Source organism: Oxyura jamaicensis, chromosome 4, assembly GCF_011077185.1.
Source record: "Oxyura jamaicensis isolate SHBP4307 breed ruddy duck chromosome 4, BPBGC_Ojam_1.0, whole genome shotgun sequence".
NCBI classification, from domain to species: domain Eukaryota; kingdom Metazoa; phylum Chordata; class Aves; order Anseriformes; family Anatidae; genus Oxyura; species Oxyura jamaicensis.
The window spans coordinates 87029959-87052616 of record NC_048896.1 but is presented as its reverse complement, the minus strand read 5'-3'; the positions used below and the strand labels follow the sequence as shown (position 1 = coordinate 87052616).

The 22658-nt window shown below is 41.8% G+C and overlaps 1 protein-coding gene and 1 long non-coding RNA gene across 2 annotated transcripts in view; one reads left to right on the top strand and one right to left on the bottom strand.

Moving 5' to 3' along the window:
- Nucleotides 1-241: 241 nt before the first annotated feature.
- On the bottom strand, nt 242-14988 carry LOC118166640. The gene is made up of 3 exons (XR_004750641.1): nt 14845-14988; nt 5401-5694; nt 242-964 (listed from the first exon to the last, which is right to left on the bottom strand). It is a non-coding gene; the product is annotated as an uncharacterized LOC118166640 (long non-coding RNA).
- Nucleotides 4934-22658, top strand: part of SH3BP2 (SH3 domain binding protein 2) — a 37342-nt gene continuing 19617 nt past the window's right edge. The window contains exons 1-2 of the mRNA XM_035325727.1: nt 4934-5043; nt 20770-20849. The gene's annotated coding sequence lies outside the window, so the exon portion shown is untranslated. The remainder of the gene's footprint in view (nt 5044-20769; nt 20850-22658) is intronic.

Genomic DNA, 22658 nt, shown 5'->3' with positions numbered 1-22658 from the left:
CACTCAAATCACGACTCAGATGTCGGAGGGTTAGCACTGTGTTATTTGGGATTCTCTGCCCCTGCAGCTACAGCTCGATTTCATTTATTCAGTTTCAGAAGGGAAAAAACAGCAGTGATCTAGATTCTCGCTGCAGGTTTGGTGTTTATTGTGATTTTTGTGTATGTGCTCAGTGTAAAGCCTGTTAATCTGTTTTAGATCGTAAGGAAATGCTCCCTTGGAACATATGATAGAAAGCAATGGTTTTCACCTGTCTTATCAGAACATGTGTTAGCAGATGAGGTTTTGTGGAAAAAGATCATACTTTCTGCAAATGAGAGCAGGCAAGTTAGGGGAAAATGCATTTTTCTGGTTCCTGTAATAGTCTCCTCCTCCTTTAATAAGTATAACAATGCAGGCTGAAAATCCTGCTATCCAGAGCAACATTATTTCCTCCAAAGGCCAGGTACGTGACAGATTTCTTTCTCAGAATTTTTACAACTCCGTGTTTTTCAAACACTTGTCGCTTTCTTCTCTGATATTTAGTGAAACTGCAAAATGCGTTAGTCAAATGGACGCCCTTGCATCTCCCATGCCAAACCCAAACTAGAGCTGCTTCAGCACAAACACACCAAAAAACAGTCAGGAGAGGCTGCTGCTTGCTGCAGAGAGGAATGACATAATTTGCTTATGTGCAGATCAGCAAAACAGAAAGGTAATAATCTGTGTTGCCAGCAACAGTAATGACCCCAGAAAGATCACTTGCCTCTCATCCTGTGCATCAGCAAGACTGTTAGATTGAAGACAAGGAGTTGCATACTAGCTGTCAGCCAAATATGTTGCAGAAGTCCTAGTGAGTTTATTTCCTTGAAGCTTCAGCAGGAAATCATGACAGAAACAGGCAGAACGTCTTCACAAAGCCCTGCTTTTTCTGGCATACTTCCTCCATCCATTATGAATTACTCTGTGGGGATACAGTTGGGCCCTGGAATAGATTATGTAGCTTAAATTAATAGCAGTATTTGTCAGCATTGGAAGGAAAGAAAAAAAAAAACACAAAGGCTTTATTTTTACCAAAGGCTTGGTAAGAGTCCTATAAACACAACAGAGAATACTGTTAAAGAAAACATTTGCTCTTTTTTTAGATCTCTTTATCTTTGGAATCTAAATATTTTTCATGTTTCTCTGGCCCTTCTAACTAACAAAGATAAGAACCTTCTTTACACTAAATATATTGTCATTTTAACGCATGCCTTTTGGGGAGAACAATGAGAATCCTTGCGCATCTCAGGGCAAATGTTATTATTTGTGTGTACTGCACTTGGCTTGAAAGGCCCCCGCTTGGGCCTCTTGGGATATTGTCTCTGGACACTGGTAATTTCAGTCTGCATTTGCAGGTTGGGATAGCATCTAAGAGAAACAGCAGCAAACAAAACCAAAACTGGTTGTGATTCTGGGGTAGAGCAATATATGGAAAAGCAGGTGAGCATATTTAAAGCACTAGGCATGTTGCGTATTTAAACAGGTAATCCAGTCCACAGTCTTACAGTAGGAAAACTCACTAGTATCACAGTACCAGCTTTAAATCTGGCATGATTCTTATCACAAGACAAGGCAAGAGTACCTAAAATTTGACATACGTGCTTCTTCTGTTCCTTGGGAGTGAGGATGTTTTAGCACACGCTTTACAGAATAATGGACAGAATTATAAATAAACAAAACCAAAAACCCAGCAGCCTTCCCACCCCAGGTTTGCATTTTTGACGATGCGAGGTTTGGTGCAGACAGCGCGCACTGGGCTCTCCTTACAACTTGTGCCCCACATGACTTTGTGGAAAACAAGGAAAGAAACTTTTACAGAAAACTTTTAAAGAAACTTTACCAGCTGGAGCTCAAAGCATGTAGCAAACCACCACAAATGGAAAAGTAGGTATAAACAGAGATTCTGAAAAAAATAAATAAATGAAGGAAAGACCGATCAGCAAAAGTAAACTATGTCTTGAGCTCAGGAAGTGAGAATTGCCAAAAGGCAGGCCAAATTATACATGCAAAGACAATTATCACAAACAGCCCAAGGGTTCGCAGGCACACACAAAAGAAGAGAAAAAGAGGAAGCAGGGCCACGATGCAGCGAGGGACAGTATCCTCGGAATTCCGAACTGATGAAATCACAAATAAACAAATGGTTTTGATAAGTCTGTTAGGTGGGGAATCCAGTCCAGCTGAAAATCATATGCTGTTTTTCATAACAAGGGATATGCAAATGCTGTATTTAAGAAGTGAAATCAGTATCACAGCTATAGTCCCTTCGATACTATTTTATATGCACATTTGAAGAAAAAAGGATTTGTAGAGGCAAATCGAATAAAATGGAACTTTTTCTTCCTTAAAGTAGGCCATGCCAGACTAGTCTGACCATCCTCTTTGATAAGAGCATGAATTTTTTAGGTGAAATTAATGTTATATTCACTGCTAAAATGAAGTTGGGGTGTTGCCTCACTGTAGAAGAGGATTACAATTCAACATAACTGGGTGGCTTCAATGATCAGAATAGCATAAATTTAACAGTATCATACAGTTGTGAGCTAGTAAAGGCTTCAGATGTAAGTAATGTAAATCATTTCGAGACAAAGTAAGTAAATCATTTTGAGGCAACTCGAAAAGAGCAAGCTCATGAAATAATTATGACTTCCTGACATTACACAACTGTGATCCTAAAAGGCATTTCCAGGAGGAATAAGCAAGTGTTGTGGTCCTCTCAGCTGGAATACTGTGTGCAATTTAGGTCACACAGAGAGCGTCACTTGAACAAGAGGAAAAGTCACTGGAGAAGAGAGATGTAGAAGGGCCTCTTACCCTGTAACCCAGTGTGTGTAAAGGCTTCTCAGCCTTCAGTTCGGGGTGGGGAACACTTTCCTTGCTAAGGATCAAATATGCCTTTCCAACACCTTTGGCAGACCACACATTGACATGCTCTGCTGTCCAGTAATAACACGCTGATCTTAATCATGGGCTGTACCATATAAAATGAAGTCACTGGACATACTCAGCCAACAAAGTGAAGGTTCCCCGCACCTGCTTTAGCTTAGTGCTTCGTGCACTAATCTGTCTTCTCTGGAGACTAAAAGTTCTGGATTCAGTCAGACAGGAAAATAATTGCTGTAATTTCCACCAACCAAGTCAGGATGTTCTGACACAGAATTCACGCTGAATTTAGTGGAAGTGTTGCGCACCAGCAGCTTTCCCTCTTGCAGTCTTCCCGCGGGACTTATTCACGTTATACAGCCTGCCCACGGTTGTGCACAGCTGTCAGTCCTTCTGCAAAGGAAAGCTAAGGCCGGGGGAAAGGCTGGTGCTGGCTGCAGCCAAGACACATGTCGTGGGAAAGCTTAAGGCACTTTATTTTCCTTAGGCTCTGCCAGTGCAATTACTCCCCTGGACTCTGAAGTGATATTTTTCTTTACATAAAGAAGCCTGCAAATCAAATGGTAGGTGTTAACAGCATGGTACTAATGCTCTAAGTCAATCAAGGCTCAATGCTAAACTGCATTTCCTAACCAGCTTTTCCTAGTCTCTGCCGTACCCACAGCACAGGGCTTCGTTTCACAGACCAAGCGCCATCCCTTTTGTGTTCAGAAAACGGACTGACTGATTCTTTTTGCTGCCTCATACTTCAAAAATTTATGAATGACAAAGAGAAATACTAATAAATGGCACTCATGGGAAATACCGCACCACTGTGTTTTCTGACCACAGAAACCATTTTACTGCTATTGTAAAGGTTAAGGGATTTAAAACTAACTTAAAACATCAGCTGAGTAATCAGCAAAGGACCCGCTGCTCTTTATTCAAATAAATCTGTACGATTACGCCAAGATCAATGTTTTAGATAGAAATACTGCTTTATGAAGTGCTTTTTCACTTCTGGTCTCCTTACAGAAGTAAATGGAGTTAAAGGTGTCTACTTTGTACCTCTCACAATACTGACATCACACTAGCACTACTACTTGGTGTATCATTTTTACAATACGGAAAATGCACTCTAAATTGCTAAACTTTTTTGTATTTTTCTTCTCTATATTTTTAAATATCACTTTAATTTTTTGTTTTTCTACTTGTTTTAAAAGAAAAACATTTCTTTTGCTTTTGTTTTGTTTTCAGCTAGAAAAAGAAATCTGGGAAGTAATAAAAGGAAAATGGGAAAGCAACAGCCCCAAGGTATACATATACTGAATGAAATAAAAGCACATCTTAAATGAACATCTAACATACGAGAATGAAATTAATGTTTTCTTATCAACATTTAAGTCACCTTTTAGACCGCTTACAAATACCTTTGTAACCTCTTAGCTAGTGATAGGACTAGAGGGAATGGCCTCAAGTTGCATCAGGGGAGGTTTAGGTTGGAAATTAGGAGACATTTCTTCTCACAAAGAGTGGCCAGACATTGGAACGGGTTGCCCAGGCAGGTGGTGGTGTCACCGTTGCTGGCGTGTTCAAGGACAGGTTGGATGTGGTGCTTAGGGACATGGTTTAGTGGGTGACATTGGTGGTAGGGGGATGGGTGGACCAGATGATCTTGGAGGTCTTTTCCAACCTTAATGAACCTGTGCTTTGCAGATGTTTTACGAGCAGCTTTCTCCTCAGCCCTGGCATCCTCCAGGCAGGGACCAAGTTACGTGCAGGACACCCTGGTGTCCGTCGGGGATCCCAAAGGCTGGGAAGCCCCTTCTCCGGGACAAGCACCTGCTCACAGGGGATGGCAGGGCTGGAGGCCAGGAGCTGCGACTTGTGCCCAGCCCATGGCACAACCAGAGGATACCGGGCGGCAACGGCGGCGGCTCTGAAGGAGCCCGGAGGGGCACGCACCCCTCGGCGGGGCTTTCCACCGCCACCCCCGGCACCCTCCTTCCCAGCGAAGGGCGGCGGAGTCCCGGCGGCCGGGGGAGGTGGCAGGTGAAGGAAGGGGCGGGCGCTGGGCGCGGCGAGCGCCGTGCGGGGCCGGGCTCTGCCCGGAGCGGGGCTGAGCGGCCGCCCGCGGAGCCGAGCCGGAGCCGAGCCGAGGTAAGAGCCCGCTCCCCTCAACGCCGCTCCCCTCAACGCCGCTCCGGGGGGCCGCCATTTCCCCCCGCGCCCTCCTCCCTCAGCGGTCCCCTCGCGTGGCTGCCGCCTCCCCTCAGGGGGAGCCCCACGCGTGGGGCCGGCTCTCCTCTCCCCCCTCCCTTTTCCCTTCTCCTTTCTCCCGGGGAGGCTCCGGCGGGCCACGGCCGCCGCGGAGGAGCCCTCGTGTGGGGCGTGAGGGCGTGCCCGCGCCTGGCGCCGCCGCCATCTCCCTGGCGGCTCCCTCAGGTGCCCGTTTCGCTCAGGAGGCTGCCCCGTGTGCCCCCCGGGCTGTGGGGCAGGGAGCAAATCCTCCCGTACCTCCCCGGGTTAAGATGTTAACCGGTTTCAGCCGAGACGCGGTCTTGGTGGTGTGTTGTGAGCATCAGGGGTGGTTTCCTAGCGGGTTTCCAGTGATAATGTAAAGCATGTGCTCAAGGATGAGGCAAGAGCTCTTCAAGATGAAACGCAGCTTTCAAGTGCATCTTTAACAGTGTTTTCTTTAGCCTTGTTGTCTTCTTCAAGACTGATTTGGTTCACGCTGCCTTCTCTGTCTAGGCTTGTGGTTCCTGCTCAGCTACATGTGTAGGCTCTGTGCAAATCGTGTTTTTGTGTCTGTAGAGAGCAAGGACGGGTGACTTGTGTTTATTTAATTCGTCAATTTCTGTCCCACAAGTGACCAGTGGAAACTGATAACAAATAATACCGATATCCCAAAAGCGGATACATGCTTCCCCTTTTCCAGCCCATCCGCCAAGGCCCCTTTTCCATGGGTCTTGGTGACACTTGCAGAGAAGAGGTCAGTGGTGGGACTGGACCGTCCTTGCTCCCTGTCGAAGCTCATTGTTGCAGATGAAGCGGTGCCGCTGACAGGATGCCGCACAGCCTCTCCTGCTGGTGCACGCGCTCCGGCTGGCCTGCACATAGGCAGGACTTCAGTTTCCTGTGTGAAGTTAGTTACATTAAACTGGTATATTTCCTACTGTGAAAAACAAAATGTCCACTTTCACTCTGCTCTCAGCAGTTTATGGCCAGAGGAAGAGGGTATGAAAGAAATGAATGGCTGAATTACACACCTCCTCTGCTTGTTCTTAGTTTTATGTGTACAGGAAAGGTATAGCTGGAGCCTCTGCACTTTATTTTGTTCAGATACCTCCTTCAACCTACAGCTGGAAGTAACCTTAACTTGCTGTTTTTCTTTTAGGCATAACACATGCTCCTTTCCCTTCCTGTTACTGTATTTTGGAGCCATCCTGCTGTTGCAAGAGAGCTGATTAATAGATACCCCTTGCCAATATTCCATTCCTGAGGAGTCAGTACTGGGTCAGCTTAGCGGTGGGTTAAATACTGTTTCCTGTTTGTATGTTTTTTGTTTTTGAGATCTCCCAGCTCCCTGTAAACTTCTCCACAAAGCATGACAAATTTCATACTAAAAAAAAACAGCAAAAAAAGAGCTTTTCTTGGAAGTTATAAATGAGGGAGATTACTCTGGAAAAGGTTTGAAGTGTTCAAACCACCAAGAATGAATACACTGATGAATTATTGCAGGCATCTCTGGCAGGGCTGTCTGAGTGACAGACACCCCGTGTTTGAGGCCAGTCTGATCAGTTGACTGTGAATCTATAAGATGCCACGTACCGATAAACCCCTGGACTTCTGGTCTTTTAAGACCAGGCTTCAAATCTAATTGTGTTGTTAGAAAACTAACAACTACAGAAAAAGAGGTGGCAAGAAAAGTCGTCTACTTTTTTTTTTTTTTTTTTTTTTATGTAAATGGACATGTAGTAGCCTCCTTTGCTGGAAAACCAAACATAACAGCCACTTTTTTAGTGAATAGTAAGAATGGAAACTCATTAAGATCCGTTAACTTCTTTCTTATAACGTTGAAAGACAAATGTGGATGATCAAAAGTGTAAACCAAAAGGCACACGTATGCATTTCTTGTTTTACCTGTAGGAAAAACTCTTCTGACACTCAGCCTCTGGTGGTTGTGTTGCGTGCTCTTCACCCCATAGCCCTGAGGTTGTTAATGCATTTATTGCCGTGCGTTACACTACGATATTATGGTAATGGAGGGACATGAGCTTTGACTTGATGACGTTGACTTGGTGCTGGCATTCCTTCCAGTCTGTTTGGCAGGAGGTGCCAGACAATGGGTAACTCTCACTCTTGCCAGTTTATCCAGCAGTTTCCTAAGTCATTTGGAATGTGCAGCCCTGCAAGCATTGTGTCAATTAGTTGCTCCTGGCTTAAGCGCTGATCTTAAAAGTACTTGCAGATGTGAGTACCCTATTAGTTGCAAAACTGATCATCTGCATGGCCGTAGGATCAGGATCTTGGCTTGTTACTTCTACCAGATCTGGCAGGATGTTTCATGGTTGCTCAGGCTCTCAGCAGAATCAATGGGTAGCCCTGCAAAAAAGAGCGTGGGGATTTATCAAGGGATTTATCAGGGGACTTCCTGAGTGAGTTGTTTTTGTTTAGATGCGAAAGTATCGATACAATGATTCTGCCACAATGCCTTTAGGCTTATGATGGGGATTTCTGAGGTAGGAGAGCAAACAACCTTACAGATAGCTATTCCTGTCTTGCATGTTTCTTGCCCTTTTTAAGGTGAATTTATTCCATGAATGCACTTCCTGATGACATTGCTGTACTTTTGCGTTTGAACCTGTAATGTAGCCAACAGTGTCAGGAGAGGAGATGTGAGAGATGAGCCTGGACTCGGAGGGACCTGAGGCAGCAAGACAGGGGCAGTGCATTTTCATACATAGAGTGCTAAAGGGAGTATGCATTTTTTACACCATTTTCTCACGTACGTATATCATTGTCAGTTCCTTTAAAATTTACGGACCATTGCTAACTCTCTTGTTAATAAACATCTCTTCCACTCATCTTATTGCCCAAATGTCTAGTAAGTTATTCCTTTTGTGATGTTTTGAGGAAAGAATTGAAGGCATGGAAGTTCTGGTTGGTTTGCGGTATTATTGTAAACCTTAAGGAATTACTTACCGTACTGTGTAGTACAAGCATACGTCTCATCAGATGGCTTGCTGAAGCCAGATGACTGGACCAGAGCACGTAACAGAATTCTTGGTGCTCTGTGCTTTTTAAGAGCAATGTGCTTCTCCACAGTATTGCTCCAAGAGCTATTTGAAGGCTTTTTTTTTTTTTTTTCATTCTTGTCTCTTATCCATGAGCTCCTATGTTGTCTTTCTCATTTTTCTTTTATTAAAACGAAGTGGGGTTGAAGAGTCCACGTTTCATTTAACGCATGCAGGAATCTGAAAACTGTTTTTCCTCAGGCCAGGGATGAATTCTAAACAAGGCCAAGTAATAATTAGGGAAGAATGTAGAGACATGGCTTCCTATGGAAACAAACCTAAATGTGCTCCGTCTATCCCACCATGCCAGTAACAAATAATCTATTTAGTTTGCTTGCTTGCCAGCTCATTTGTAATAATGACCCAGTTCTTTTCTTTTCCTAGGTGTCATTGCAGCAGTTCTGCATATCTGGATGTCTTTAGCAGAGCAATATTTAAAGGCAATGTATGGTGCAGGAAAGTCAGAGAAGGAAGAAGGAATTACAGTCTTCCGCTCAGAAATCAAACCTGTCCTCAGCAATACTTATCTCTGCAGCTTCCGCAAGCTTTTTTTTAATTATTATTTAGGAGGAGCGAAGAGAATAGCTTGCACCTACTGTACCACTTCTTCCTTCCACCATTGCAGGCCAGTTTAAGTAGACTAATTCAGGGACACCTGATCTGTACCTAGAGTCTCTCAAGTTTTTCCCTAATGTTGTTGTGTCAAATCTTAGCTTTGCGAAAGTGCACACTCTGAATCTGTCTATCAAAATTGTTGTAAATGACTGCGCTAGATAGCAAATCTTTGGCTAACTTCAGGAGTATCTGCTTGCTGAATTTTGTTTCTGGATTAATCTTTCTATCTGTGGTTGTAGAGAGGTAGGAAAGGTAGACCTGTTACTTCCTTGCAATCTTACCTTTCTGGAAAGACCACCGATAAAATGACAAGATACAGAGTATAGAATCAGCAGGGTTGAAAAAGACCTCCAAGATCATCTGGTCCACCCATCCCCCTACCACCAATGTCACCCACTAAACCATGTCCCTAAGCACCAGGTCCAACCTTTCTGTCAACTCCACCACCTCACATGTTAAAATAACATGTTTTTATGAATGCAGACCATTTCCTTGGATATCTTAGGTTAGGGAGACAGGAATTTTGGGTTCTGTTCTTTAAGTATGTCTGACTCTAATTTATGTAGGCAGTGATAGAGAACATTGCAGTATGCGAGCACTCAGGGTAACTGCGGTAATTCCGGATTCCAGACAGATTCAGGTGACTGAGGAGGTTTGTACAGCACAGAGATCGCTTTTACTCTCCCTTGTGGAACACTTGGAACACTTAGTAGCTGCATGTAGCTTTCAGATCACTTTACAAAAACTTTAGAGTAGGCTATGGAGTTAGATTAGGACTGTTTTTGCTTTATGGCATAGTTTACATTGCAACAAAACTTGGTTTAGATATACAAAGTCATCTTGTTTTGACACATGCATGCAGAAAACAACTGTAGAACACTTAATTGGTATTCTTGATTGTTTCAGTGCAGGGATATATTGCAGTCCCCAAACAGAAAACTCAGTGAACATATTTAACCAAGGCTTTGATTTCATTATCCTTTCAGCTTCACCATAAGAGAAACTACTAGGAGAAACTTGGTTTTATGCCCTTAATCATGAACTCACCAGTAAGAGCTCTTCAATCTGGAATGAAAGATTTCTTGTTTGTTTCCTCAAAACATGAAAATGGAATTTCCATCAGAACTCACACAGGAGCAACAACGGAGCAAAATAAGAGCTTTAATTTTTATTTTTTTTTTAAGAAATCTGGTGGCATCACTGAGTACACTGAGTAATATTTCCCCAAATTTTAAAATTCTATGTTTTTTGATAGGAACAGCAGACAAATATACAAAGGTAACGAATGAGGTCTCTAAGAAGAGGGAGTTGCATATATTTTAAGCAAGCATTTATTATCCATTTTTTTTCAGGGTTTGTGCACTGTATGTTTTCAGTCTTTAACTGAAGAATAACATGTTTTTTTAAAAAATCCTAAAATATCTCAACATGGTAGCTGGAGCCTTAAAAGAACTGGCAGTCAAATTTAGTGGTTGGCAACATTTTGTACTTCTTAAACACGACAGATAAAGATGCCTTTCTAATGCTCTGGACACTTTTGCAGAGCTGGCAGTTGCTAAATTACTTCAGTTCTTCAGAGGTAAAATTCAGTCAGGATTTCTGTGTAGACAGAGCATTGTTTTTGCCCAGTAAAGCAGATGCCATCGCAGACTGGAGCAGCTGTCTTCTGTTATGTATGTTCATTGAACACCCATGTTAGGGCAGTCATCATTTCAGGGTGATTTGTTTACTCACCTTCCCTGCCCCTCTTTCCCCTGCCTGGTAGCTGCATCACTGTCTTTTTGTTGCTTTCAGCATACCTGTAGAAACGGTAACAGGCTGTGATGGAGCCTTCAGGCAGAGGTGGGGGTTTTTGCTTGCTTTCTCCTTCCTCTGTCAAAATGAACAGGGTGACAGAAAGACTGGAAATGGATCAACTCTTAGATCTTACCAATTATTTTTAACTGTGCTGTGCAGCTATGGTATATTGCTTGCATAGATGGAGCAGTACTGCAATACTGCTAAAATTCAGGCACTGTGTCAGTTTCACTATAACTGAGTTTTAAAATAAAATAATAATAATAATAAAAAAAAACAAGAACCTCCCACAAAACTGGCTGACTTGTACCTCTAGACAGCAGCTGCTCACTCCTAGAGCAAAGCAGGAGCAGCAGTACCTTGACCAGAAGTTTACTGAAGGCCCCAGTTCTTAGCGTTGGGATCACTGCATTTGTTACAGCTCATCTCTTGCCTTACAGCTCGTTTGCAAAATCCAGCACGCTGTCTGAACACTGAATTCCAGTTAAGCTATTAGTCTCATCTTGCTGAAAAGCAACCTGCATGTTGGAGTTTTAATTACCTTCCTCATCCCTGATTCTGACAGTATTTGGAAAGAAAAGGCTGAGAGTCCTATGGCACCAGTGTGCGTGTCTGGATCTGTTGCTGCCTCAGCGATCCTTGTTTCAGTTGTTGTCTAGAGGAAGAGCTGATGGGAAGTGTGCTGCAAGACTCATCATGAAAGGTGATCCCTGCATAACAGAGACGTGACTAAAAGCAAAAGATTTCACAGAAGTATGTGGCAGATCCAAACAAAGAGAGGAAGGAGGATAGTAGACACAGGTAGGAAGATTTAGGATTCCTAGTTTTAGTACTTATATGGTCAAAAAATGCAACATACTGAATCATGGAAAAGTAGTCTGCATGGGTGAGAATCTCCTCTGCGAGGACAAGAATGTGAATTTAGGGTGGGCTTTGGTCACCCAATCTTCATTGTTACCGAGTGTTAATGCACCTCCTCATTGGCTAGCCAACCTGGAATGGCCAGCTGCGCTGCATCTTTGGGTGTTAATCTGCTTTAACAGATTGGGGAAAAAAAGGCCAGGTCTAGTTTCACGTGCAGTCTCTGCCTCTTCAGATGAACCATGAACCTCTGCTGTGCAATATTAATCTTTAAACAAAACCCAAAAGCAACACTTAATTCTAAATGTTCTTAAATTGAAGTGACTTAAAATAACTCCAGCTTCGTCTTGTATTAGCACTGAGGTTTTCATTTAAAGCTATGCAAAGCAAAAACCAAGAACCCTTGGAGGAGGGAAATCTCACTTAACACGTCAGTTTCCACTTTCATGTTTAGTTCTTCTCCAGACAAATAAGCTCCCTTTTCTTCAGGAGAGCTTTTCTGTGCTGGAAATCAGTCGCTGATATGTCTTTATTTTTCTTTATGGAACACTTTAGGGCAGCATGTCAGATTCTGCAGCAGATTCCAGTAAACGTAAAAATGTGTTTTCGTTTTCATTTTTCACGTAATAACCATTTAGTAACAAAAAAGAAGAACGGCGGAAGTAGATTGTTGTGAGTACCTCCGTGTAATCTGGTTAAATACAGCTTACAAGACCAAAAGAAGAAGAAAAAAATAAATGTGGTTTGGTAGGAAGCTTTGTTTCCCTGTTCTATTTTTAACTTCGGCTAGTGTAGTGATAGAAATTAATCATCATTCTGGAAACAGTCATTTTTATAAATATTTGCATATTTTCCTATTAAATAAATGGTAGTCTATTGAGGAGGGAAAAAAACCCAAAGCTCATTTTGAGTTTAAATGTCTCATGAGCTATGATATGGGGCATTACACCATACTGTACCTGAAGAAGTAGAATATAGATTTGATCTGCAATGTATTTTCAGGGTATGCATGCAAATCCTATTCCAAATTAAATCCTCTTTGAAATGGTCCTTAATCTCATGTTTTATTAGCTCTCTTAAATCACTTTACAAAACTTCACATGCTTCTTACCATTTTGACATGAGTAAGGGACAATTTCTCTATTGAAATATTTGCAAAACTTTTAAAACCTTTCATATGAAGTAAAAAGCTGTAGTTTAAATGCCCTGTCCTTACAAATTTCATCTCAGTCTCCTTAGTTCCCCTTTGGTTCAGCAGAAGTTGCTTGCATGCGTGTAAGTGCTGAGGTTAGCAACATAGCTAACTGTGAGAGCTGCTTCCTGCAACCAAGCAGCAGAGGCTTAAATTCATAGTGTCTAATCTTGTGACACCCCTACTAAAAAGAGTAAATCGTTACCCTGATATTGCTGAACAGTAATTCTATTCCACCATGTCACAAAACTTCTCCTAGATCGAGCTAGAACTTGCTATATGCTGTGAAGAGGCTGAGTTTGATGTGTTACAGGTGCAAGACAGTTGTTCCTTCAAGCGAGAGCATCCCTTCTCTTGGAGCACTGCACTGTGGCCTGACTGCAGAGACAGCCCAGGCTATTGCTGGACATTGCTAGTTCATAACACGTGCCTCTATCCAAATTGAGCAATCACATGGTTTTGACCAAGGCTACGAACTGAAGTCTGCTTCTCATTTTTCCTCGTGTTAATAAAACCGTATACTTCGGGTACGTAGGCTTGTGTGAGAGCTAGTCTCCTTCCTTTGCTTTGTTTTCTGTACTTTCCTGGCTTCCTAGAAGAATTAGTATTTTTCTACTTTGCCCTGTTAATGATGTAGAGAGAAATCTAGCATAAAGAAACCTAGCCTGAAAGTCTAAAGGTCCTATGGACAGAGGAAAGACGTATAATTTGCTAAATCAAGACTGAACCTATCTGTAAACTTTGCTAATCAAATTGAGGACCTTTGAGCTATGTTCAGGCAAAAGTGTCCTGTTTTGCACAGCTGCTGAGAACCTGCAACTGGTAAGTGCCTTTCTTGAATGAGTCAGGCTTAAACATTGGAGCTTTTCACCGTACTTTTCCAGTCAGTTAATCAGTCTCTGTTACCGAGCCAAATAGGTGCGTTTCCAAAGTACGACAGTTTTAACTGTGCAATTCTGTGAGTGGAGTGGGATTTCTGTATACAGCCTCTTGTACATGTTGTGGGGGAAATATGCTTCCAGCTGTCGGAGTGGGCATCCCCCATCAGAGCATGGGGCACTCCAGCGTCATCTCCGGGTCAATACGTACCTGTCATTCTGAATCAGAGACTTGCATTTAACAAAAATAGGTGAATACACGCAACTGTAACCAAAAAGGGTTTTCTGAGAAGCCAAAATACCCTTTGCAGCAAGGGCAAAGAAGTCTTGCGGTAAGATTAGTACTTCTCTTCAAAGAGCAGGAGTGCCAATGGGATTATATACGACGGAATTGGGGTCCTGGATTTAGGAGAACCCACACAAACAGAAGGCTGATGCATAGTCTGGCCGGGATTTATCCCAGTCCCAAATCTATCCCATCGATAAGCTTGTGTGGGTACTCTTATTCAGGAGTCAGTTAAACATGGTGGAGTGCTGGTGTTATGCTAGTTAAATGCTTGGTGTATGACTGTGCAGTGGGGGAGGGAGGGAAACTTGGAAAGGAAAGAGGAATACTCTAAGTGTGCTTTTAAGGTTAAAGTAGGAGAACAGAAGGAGAGAGCATAGCTATTCTCCAGCCACTTATAGAGGAAATCGTATTTATGAGTAGCTGTTATGAGAAGAACTCACAGTGAAATTCTTTTTTTCCCTCTGAGCTCAAAGCCTCAGTGAGTCACTTTTAAAAACTTTTTTCCCCCAGGCAAAAAAAAAATAAAATCCCTTATTTCTCTGCCTGGGCAGGTATCACAGCTGTGGTGAGGATGGCTGGAGTTCAGAAAGCCGCTGACCTAAGTGGCTGAAGGAGCAAATTAAAAGATTATCAGAGAATGTGTGGATTTGCTGAGTGCCCCATACTTAGCTTTGAGGTACAGATAACTGCTGCAGTAACAGCGGCAGCAACGCTGATAAGATGGAATGCTTTATTTCCAAACGCATGTGGTACTGAGTGGTATCAAAGCGATTAAGTTCTGCAGGTATCTGTTGGATCGGTTCCCAACCATTCCTCCACAGCGCTGTGGCATCTCCTGCCTTGCATTTCCACTCCTCCCAGCCTGGCAGAGTGACAGGACCAGCAGGGCTGGAAGGAGCCAGGGTGACGTTGCAGTTCCACTGATGCTGTCTGTGCCCTTGCATTGTGTGATTGAGCTCCCCAGCAATCTTGGGCTGCCAGGTGGCACAAGGGATTAGTGAAAATGTTAATTCCCGAAGATGTACTAACCTCTGGTCTAATGGGCTGCAGTGATGTCGTGCTGCTGAGTAATGACCTAGCAGCAGGAAGCCTGCTGTTGAGCTGGGAGCTAGTCTCTTCTTCCAGAGCTGAAGGCCTTACTTCAGAGGGTATGGCACTAGATCGGTGTTTTCCTTTTACTGAGAGAAAGGCAAGCAGGAGGGATTTGCAACAGTGTCTTTGGGATGAAATGTGGCATGCAGAAGGCTTTTTGCTTGAAAACTCTTCAGTCCTGGTCAGTTTCCATCCTTCCTGGAATGGCCTCTTCCATTTCAGCCAGGAAGGAGGAAATGAATGAATGGGTGGTTCTGTGCTGCTTCCACCGCTCCGGTCAGCATGCTGAGTCACCAGACTGCTGTGTGTTACTAATGCTCTGTCATTTTTGCAGCCCTGAGGAGATGACACAAGGTGTGTAGTCTAGCACTCTGGTAGGAGCTTGCTTTAAGTGCTCCTTGTGTCTGTGTTAAGGTACGTGGAAGAAGCGCACCTGGCACATGGGTTGGGAGTTGTGAGGTGTCACTCTTGCCTCACGGAAGCAAAAGCTGTTTCTGTCACAGACAACCTGTGAGAAAGCCCTGCCTCCCACACAGTCTGTACCATTTGCGGTAGTGATGTTGACCAGGCTTCCTTTCCTTTTTCTAATTTCTTCTTGTTGGGGTTTTTAGCTTTTTGAGCATGTTAGAAGTGATGACCGAAAAAGAACTTGGCTTGGTAATCAGGCAGGAAGTCCACACGAAAAGCAAATACAAACCTGATGTGTTCCTAATGTCCTGTGCTAAGAAGAAGATAAACTACGCCACTATTCACGACTTAGTGTGAATACCATAGTGTTTAAGGTCTGATGGCTTTATGTTGCAATATTTCAGCATCAGCACCTAGCAAGAGGAGAGGGAAAGTTGTTCTGGAATGAGGATTGAGGGTGGTGTTCTGTAGAACAGCTAAAATACCAAAAGGCATGGTGAGTCTTGGGGAACAGACTCCTTGTGATTTCTAACCAAATGGTTGCATCTCTATCAAAGTGGAATGAAAAATAAAGAAAACTAAATAGTATTCCAAAAAAATAAAAGAATCCAAGCTTTAAGAGCTTTAAACCATAACTGTCACAGTGTTTGTGCTCATTGCTTTTGTTTGTGCCACGCCAGTTGCTGGTTCTCAGGTAGACTACGCGGGAGAGGAAGGAAGTGAAGTGCAATAATTTTATGTTCATTTAGAAAAAAATAGATATACATATATATATTACTAACAGTTATTGCAGTTGTGTCTTTTGTCGGGATTTAAAAAGTAGACAAGTATTATTACGTCTTGTGAAGAATTTGACTTATTTAAAATAGGTCCCCTGAAGATTATGAAACTCTAAGTTAGTGCTCTTACTACATTTCTTTTGTACTTATGGGGAAGAAGCCTTTGGAGGAGGAACAATTACATCTCTGATATCTTAATATTTATTCTTGCTTATATGCCAATAAAAATGGTTGCATTTGTTTATATAGTTAGAAAAATTTGGCCCCATGTTCTAGCTGGACTAATCTAGCCGCCATCTGTTCATGGCTCTTCCAAGAAAAACAGAACAGCCATAAATGCAAGGCTGTTGTTGTTAATAAAGCTGTAGTATTATGCTCCTCTTTGTTAAAAGTGTTTCTTTTGAAAGGATAGATTATATTCATACATATGAATATATATATAGAGTGTGTGTGTATGTATAGAAACATGCACATATATAGATGAAATATAACTTGTATAGCAGGAGGTGGAAAGTGTTTGCAGTTGTACAAGCTAAAACAAGCTGTTTACCGGGATGTGCTTTAGATAACTGTACTGGTGCTTTTGTTTCTCTGATGTGAGAAGACAAAGCAAATAATCCAACTGCTTTTTGTAATTTTCCTTTTCATGAAGGTGATTCTTGGGAGCAAAAATTGTACTTAGGCTATCAAAGATGCATCTCCACTGGTTTATCACATAAAATATGTGCCTTTGTGACTATTAACACCTTTGCTAAGCTGTGATGCCAAATTTGGAAACGTTATAAAATTTGGGGGAATATTAGTTGGAAGCATTAGGACTGCTAGGTTTTGGTCTCCCCCAGGGGTACAGGACAATGCCCTTCATTAACATAGCGGCTCACTGCCTAACATCAGATGACTGTCATGTTCTGTAAGCTTGTCTGGTGCTTCCTGGAGGAAGGAGAGCCTTTCTGGACAGTGTTTAATGCACTTCTAACACTTCCTAGCATGCCTTTAAAGCTGAGAGTTCTTTTCAGGACTGTAGATCCAAACACACTTGCAATACATGTACACACTCTGCTAGTTGGTCAGTGCAGTTTTTTAGAGGACTTTGCATATCTGCCTGTATGGTTTCCATGCTATATAAAACATCACAAATACCATCATATTTTAAACAGCGTGCAGAAACAGCAGCTTCTTCCTTAAAGCTCAGCATCTGTACAGCTTCTGTTTTGTGGTGCCAAAAACACGCAGCTGATTCAGTGCATCTGTGGTACGTACGGTCAGTCGTTTGGCTTGGGTCTGGGAGAGCTGCTGTGTTTACTGCACGCAGAGATGTCAGCTTTGATTTGTTAGTTTGAAACAAGACTAATCCACTGACCCCAATTCCTGAATTTCTTTTGTGCAAGTGAGATCCAGTTTCAGTTCTTCACTGTGTACAGAAAGAGGCTTGTATTTATAAGGTCTTAAAAATATCCAGGGTGTGTTTAGCAGTAAGATACTCCGTAAATACTGTAAAAGCTTCTGCTGAAACGCTACATGCTCCATCTGTAAGCCTAAACTTGCATTCTGTGGAGTACCAGAGCTTGGAAATGGAAGCACGCTGCATAGGCTCCTTGGAGATCACGGCCACTAGCTCTGGGCAGGGCACAGAACGTGAGATTTTGGAGGTCGTAAGGAAGAGTCCACTTCTGGTACAGCCAGTTCAGCTCCATAAGGGGTCTGGCTGTGCTGCTGCGAAAGAGCTTTGCAAAGGAAACTTTTAGGAAGAACAGTGCACAAGGGTGAGGTGTCCTTCGTAGCTCGTCTTGCTAAGAAGCCTAGTAAGGTTGCTTGAGTTTATACTATATACCATTTTAAAATGAACTAATATAAATATGTATTTTTATATATATAGTTATAAGTTTATTTTATGCAACCTCCCTCTCCCCTAAAATCCCAACTATGCATGATCTCATGGTTAGTTGAATTCAACTTTTGTAGAAGGTAAGCGTGGGCTTGCAGAGAACCTTCTTTCCAGTGCATTAAAAAAAAAAAAAAAAAGCAAAGCAAGTATTCATATAAGTGATGAAACATACTATGACCTTAAATCCTGGTTACTGTAATCCATAGTCCAGCCTGTTTCAGTCCTTTGATTTAGTCTTTGGTGGTTGGAGGTGGGAGTGGCAAAATTCGTATGCCTTACTTTAAGAGAAGTTCGTATCGTGATTTACAAGGGACCAGTCACTGGAATCAAAGTAAAGAAACCTTGTATCTGCACCACCTGCTTGCCTGCCTGAGGTCTGGGGCACAGTACTCATCTCTGCATGTTAATTAGCTTTTGGCAAATATATTCTTTCTGTCCTCTTGTCTGCTTAGGCTTCAAAGCTCTTGGAGGTGGGGACTGTCCATCAGCATTATAGCCTAGTCGGACTGTCTCATTCTATAAATTACAGTTGCATGGTTAGTAGCTTATTTTGAGATTCTGGTGCAGAGTCAGAGTTTCCAAGTGTAAGAAAAGCAACCTCTGAGATGCTTCAGTGCATTGTTAGAAACCAGCACCATCTACTGCGTTGTGCAGCAGTAAAATATGGAGAAAGTCTTTGTGGTTACACTTTGTCTTTAAATTTTATCACATAGCCTCTTTACAAGCAAAACAAAAATAGTAAATGTTTGTCTCCTTTTGTTTTCCAAGGGTTTGACAGAAGCTGAGCTTCCTCTTTCGGTGCTGGTTGCAGCCGTTTGCCTGCAGAGGTGTATTCATTCAATATAGTGTTACCGACTGCCACCAGGAGAGGGACACAAATCTTGAAGGGCTATGACGGATGACATAACTTTGGCTCTTTATTCAGTTAGAAACTTGTTATTGGGATCAGTGATAGAATTAATCTATTTACTCATTGCACTTTTTTGCTGATAAACATTCAAAAGGACTTTCTCAGTAAGTTTTGCACGGTTTTGTATTTTTAATGTCCTAGTCCAGGAATGTTTTAAAACTGCTTACATGCAGTAATTTTTCTGTTGGCTTGCACATACACCCTTGTGACATGTTCTCTTTAACTGGCAACTGTGGTCTTGGACATAAGTTTTGTTGGAGCCTTGCAGGAGCACAGCATACAATGAACTGGAGGATGCTGTCTGTCACTGAAATGCTTTAGTGTTAGAAATAGTAGAAAATGGTGAACGAAGTGTAGGCATCAAATGTGCTTTTTTACAATTTTTTTTTCCTTACACTTGGACTCTTGACATTCTTTAAACTGATTTAAATAAAATTCTAAGAAAAAAGACATTTCCTAGCAGCAGACTTAAATTTATATGGTGGGACATCTGTAGGTTAAATGTACCTATCCGATACGCTTTATAATCCACAATGGATATTGGAATCTCCCTGGTAAATTTCTAACAGTCTTAATTTAGTGTTCCATTTACTAAAGGATTGCTAGCTTAAATACAGAGAGGTGTTTTGGAACACAGGCAGAATTTATTTTGGAGTCCTACAGTGCTGGCTAAATCATCGGTTATAGAGTCCATTAGTAATGGAATTGTATGCAGTTCGTTACAAAATAGCTAAGCGGTACTATGGTTTCAACTGTAATATCTGAAAGAGGAAATCTGCCAAGGAAGTAAATAATTTGTGGAAACTCCCACTTTCAGGATATATATATTTGGGGAAACTCCCTTTGCAGCTGTCTGCAGCACAACTGCCTGCAGGAATAGGACGTTGCCAGTCATGTTTGTGCTTTTCAGTTATTTGGTTATAGTTTTTTAACTATACTCAGGTTTAAGTTGCGCTACAAATGCTGATGAAAGATACCAATTATTCATAACCGTGACAGCAATTTACTTTATGCTCTTCTTTACAAGAACCTCAAGTATAGCCAGTTGTTAAAAGGAGCAAAGATCCCATCCATCTGGTTTCAATGGTAAATGTGAAAGGAAATCTTGTCTTGGTAATATGTCTTTGAATTTATTATAAAAACTACAACAAAAGAAAAACAAAACAGACTGAAAAGCAGCAAACAGTTAAGAATTTGCCATCGATTTTAAGTGTTGCATTACTGCTGTGGTCCTACTGGGGTAGACTTGAGACCCAGGTAACTCTCCAGGCGGATGGATGTTGCTATGAAGTTTTGAGGGGCCTTTTGGTTCAGTGTAATTCTGTTAAACTTAACTTGAACATTTACTCAAAATGAAATCACCAGCAAAGAAAATTATGCTAGGGTAGCTCTGCTAAATTAAATCAGTACAGCTTATCCTTGTTTACATCAGTGACAATTTTTGAGGGCCAGCTGGTGAAAGAGAATCTGGACAACAACAATGTTCTTGTATTGACAGCTTGCAGACTGTTCTTCTCTTCCAGCTGCAGATTCTCAGTTGATTTTTACAAGCTATGCATATACTACCAACACTTTGTAGCTGTATATGCCTATACATACATATATATATATACATATATATATATATATACAGGAAATACAAAAGGTCTGCAGTAAGACAGACATGCTACATAAATGTGTCTTACACTAAGACATGCTACATATATATATGTATATATAATACATTGTTAAAGCCTCTTAAGCTGTTCCTCAGTAAGCAGAATGAGGGAATGGTAGAAGTTTAAAGAACTTTAACTTGTTTGGCATTGAAAGAGGATTTTTGGTATTTCTGGCCTCATTTCTCCCCTTTATTAATGATGTTTATTACTGCTATTCTGCAGGTCACCTGGCAGGATTAATTCTGATGCGTGGTTATTCACATTTTCATAGGACTGCCTTACCTAGCAGGTGAAGGATTCAGGTGAGTAACTTACCCTTGGTCTTTTACAATTTGTGGTTGCAGAGTATACTCTTGACAGATACATTCTGGTTCAATATATTGGATGTTTTCTTCCACTATGATCAAGAAACCTGGGACTAAACTGGTTTGGTAAAATTAATAAATAAAAGTTACAATAATCTACTCCTGATCCAAGCTTATTAGTCAGTAGAATTTTACCGGGATATAGTTTGTTTTTGTGTCTCAAGATACTATAGGCTTTTATGGAAATATAAAATGTATGAACTCTTGCACTACTCTGTGTTGAACCACTGAGCTGACTACTCGCTGTGGCTGAAGGAAAGTGGTTTTTATATGTTTTTTGTTGTTGATGTTAATTTTTCTGCCTTGCCTCTTGCTGGGCGCTTCTTGCTGGGCTTTTCTCAGACCGCTTTTATTTGCAGTCCGTTCTTGCAGTTTCCTGTAAATTGGTCAGTAAGAGGAAGCTCTCTTGCTGCAGAGACAGCTCAACCCCTCAACTAGCCTAGTGCATTTATACTGTCAAGGGCAGTGTGGTGCTAGATATGCCTGGTAGTGCTCCTGCTTGCCGTAAACCTGGGGGAGGTGGGATTACTTCTGACTGGGAGCAAGAGCTGTTCCTAACACTGGCAGAGATGACCGACTGTCTTGCTCAAGCAGCAGTCCTGCTGGAATGAAAACCAAATGTCTGTCTGTTGCTTTCTGATGTTTTGGTTCTTCCTGACTGCAGTCTTATAATGTTAAAGAAATGCAGTAACTCCTTTTGGTTGAAACTCTCCCTGGGCTAATCTGGGGCAAGGCCTCTTCTCACCACTGATTTTGTGGGGACAAATGAATGACATTTATTCCTTTTTTACTTCCCTGACAGACGTGTTAATCAAATCTGTTAAGATCTTATGGCTATTTAGATTCTGTATTTGCAGTTTTGAAACACAGTCCTTTTGATTAACGTTTGGTCTAGAACATTAAGCTGAAATTTAATTCTGCCACCTAAATGGTCATCTGTGAAACACATAAATGCTTTTTGGTGTTTCTTACTTGGTTTGTTGTTGGGGTTTTTTGTGTTCCTCACTGGAACACCAGCTTGTGTGCGTCTAAGTGTGAAATGGCTTCTGTTCTAACTCCATATTCATTCTTGATACTGTTGGAAATCGCCAGAAAAATCAAAATGGGATGTTGGAAGTTGATATGAAAAACCCTGTATTTCTGAGCCCTTATGTGAAGAAATGGAGAGGACATCAGAAAGAGTAGAATGGAAAAAGCAGTATTTCAGGAACATGTTGGATATATGAAATGTAATTAAAAATGAGACTGCGGAGGCCAAAGAGCATGGTATTATAGCTGCAAACCTTGGAGGGGGAAAACCAAGAGTTAAGGTGTGTCAGGCCAGAAAAGGGAAGGAGGAACTGGTGTTCGGAAGTGATGGTCTGCAGTGTTCCTCAGTGCTGCCATTTTGATGGTAGCTTTTTTAATGAGGTAGAGATAAAGGTTGCAAAATGGTAATGCAAGCTTAGAAGAGTATGCTGAGACAGCAGAGAAAATCAGAACATAGCAGAGAACTGGGAGAGGAAGGGCTGCTTTAAACTATTTGTTAAGTGTTAGTATCACCTATTTCATCTTCTAGCGGGTAGAACAAATGAATTTAATTCACAAACCACTGACATGTAGTATCCTTTGTAGCTTCTATCTGTGAAAGATGTGTTAATTAAACCACTAAGTCAGCTGAGTATTGATTTGTATTAAAAAGCATCACGATGTTGATCCTGATACACTGCTCCTTTCAGCTGACAGCATGTGTGTGATGCTTTCACG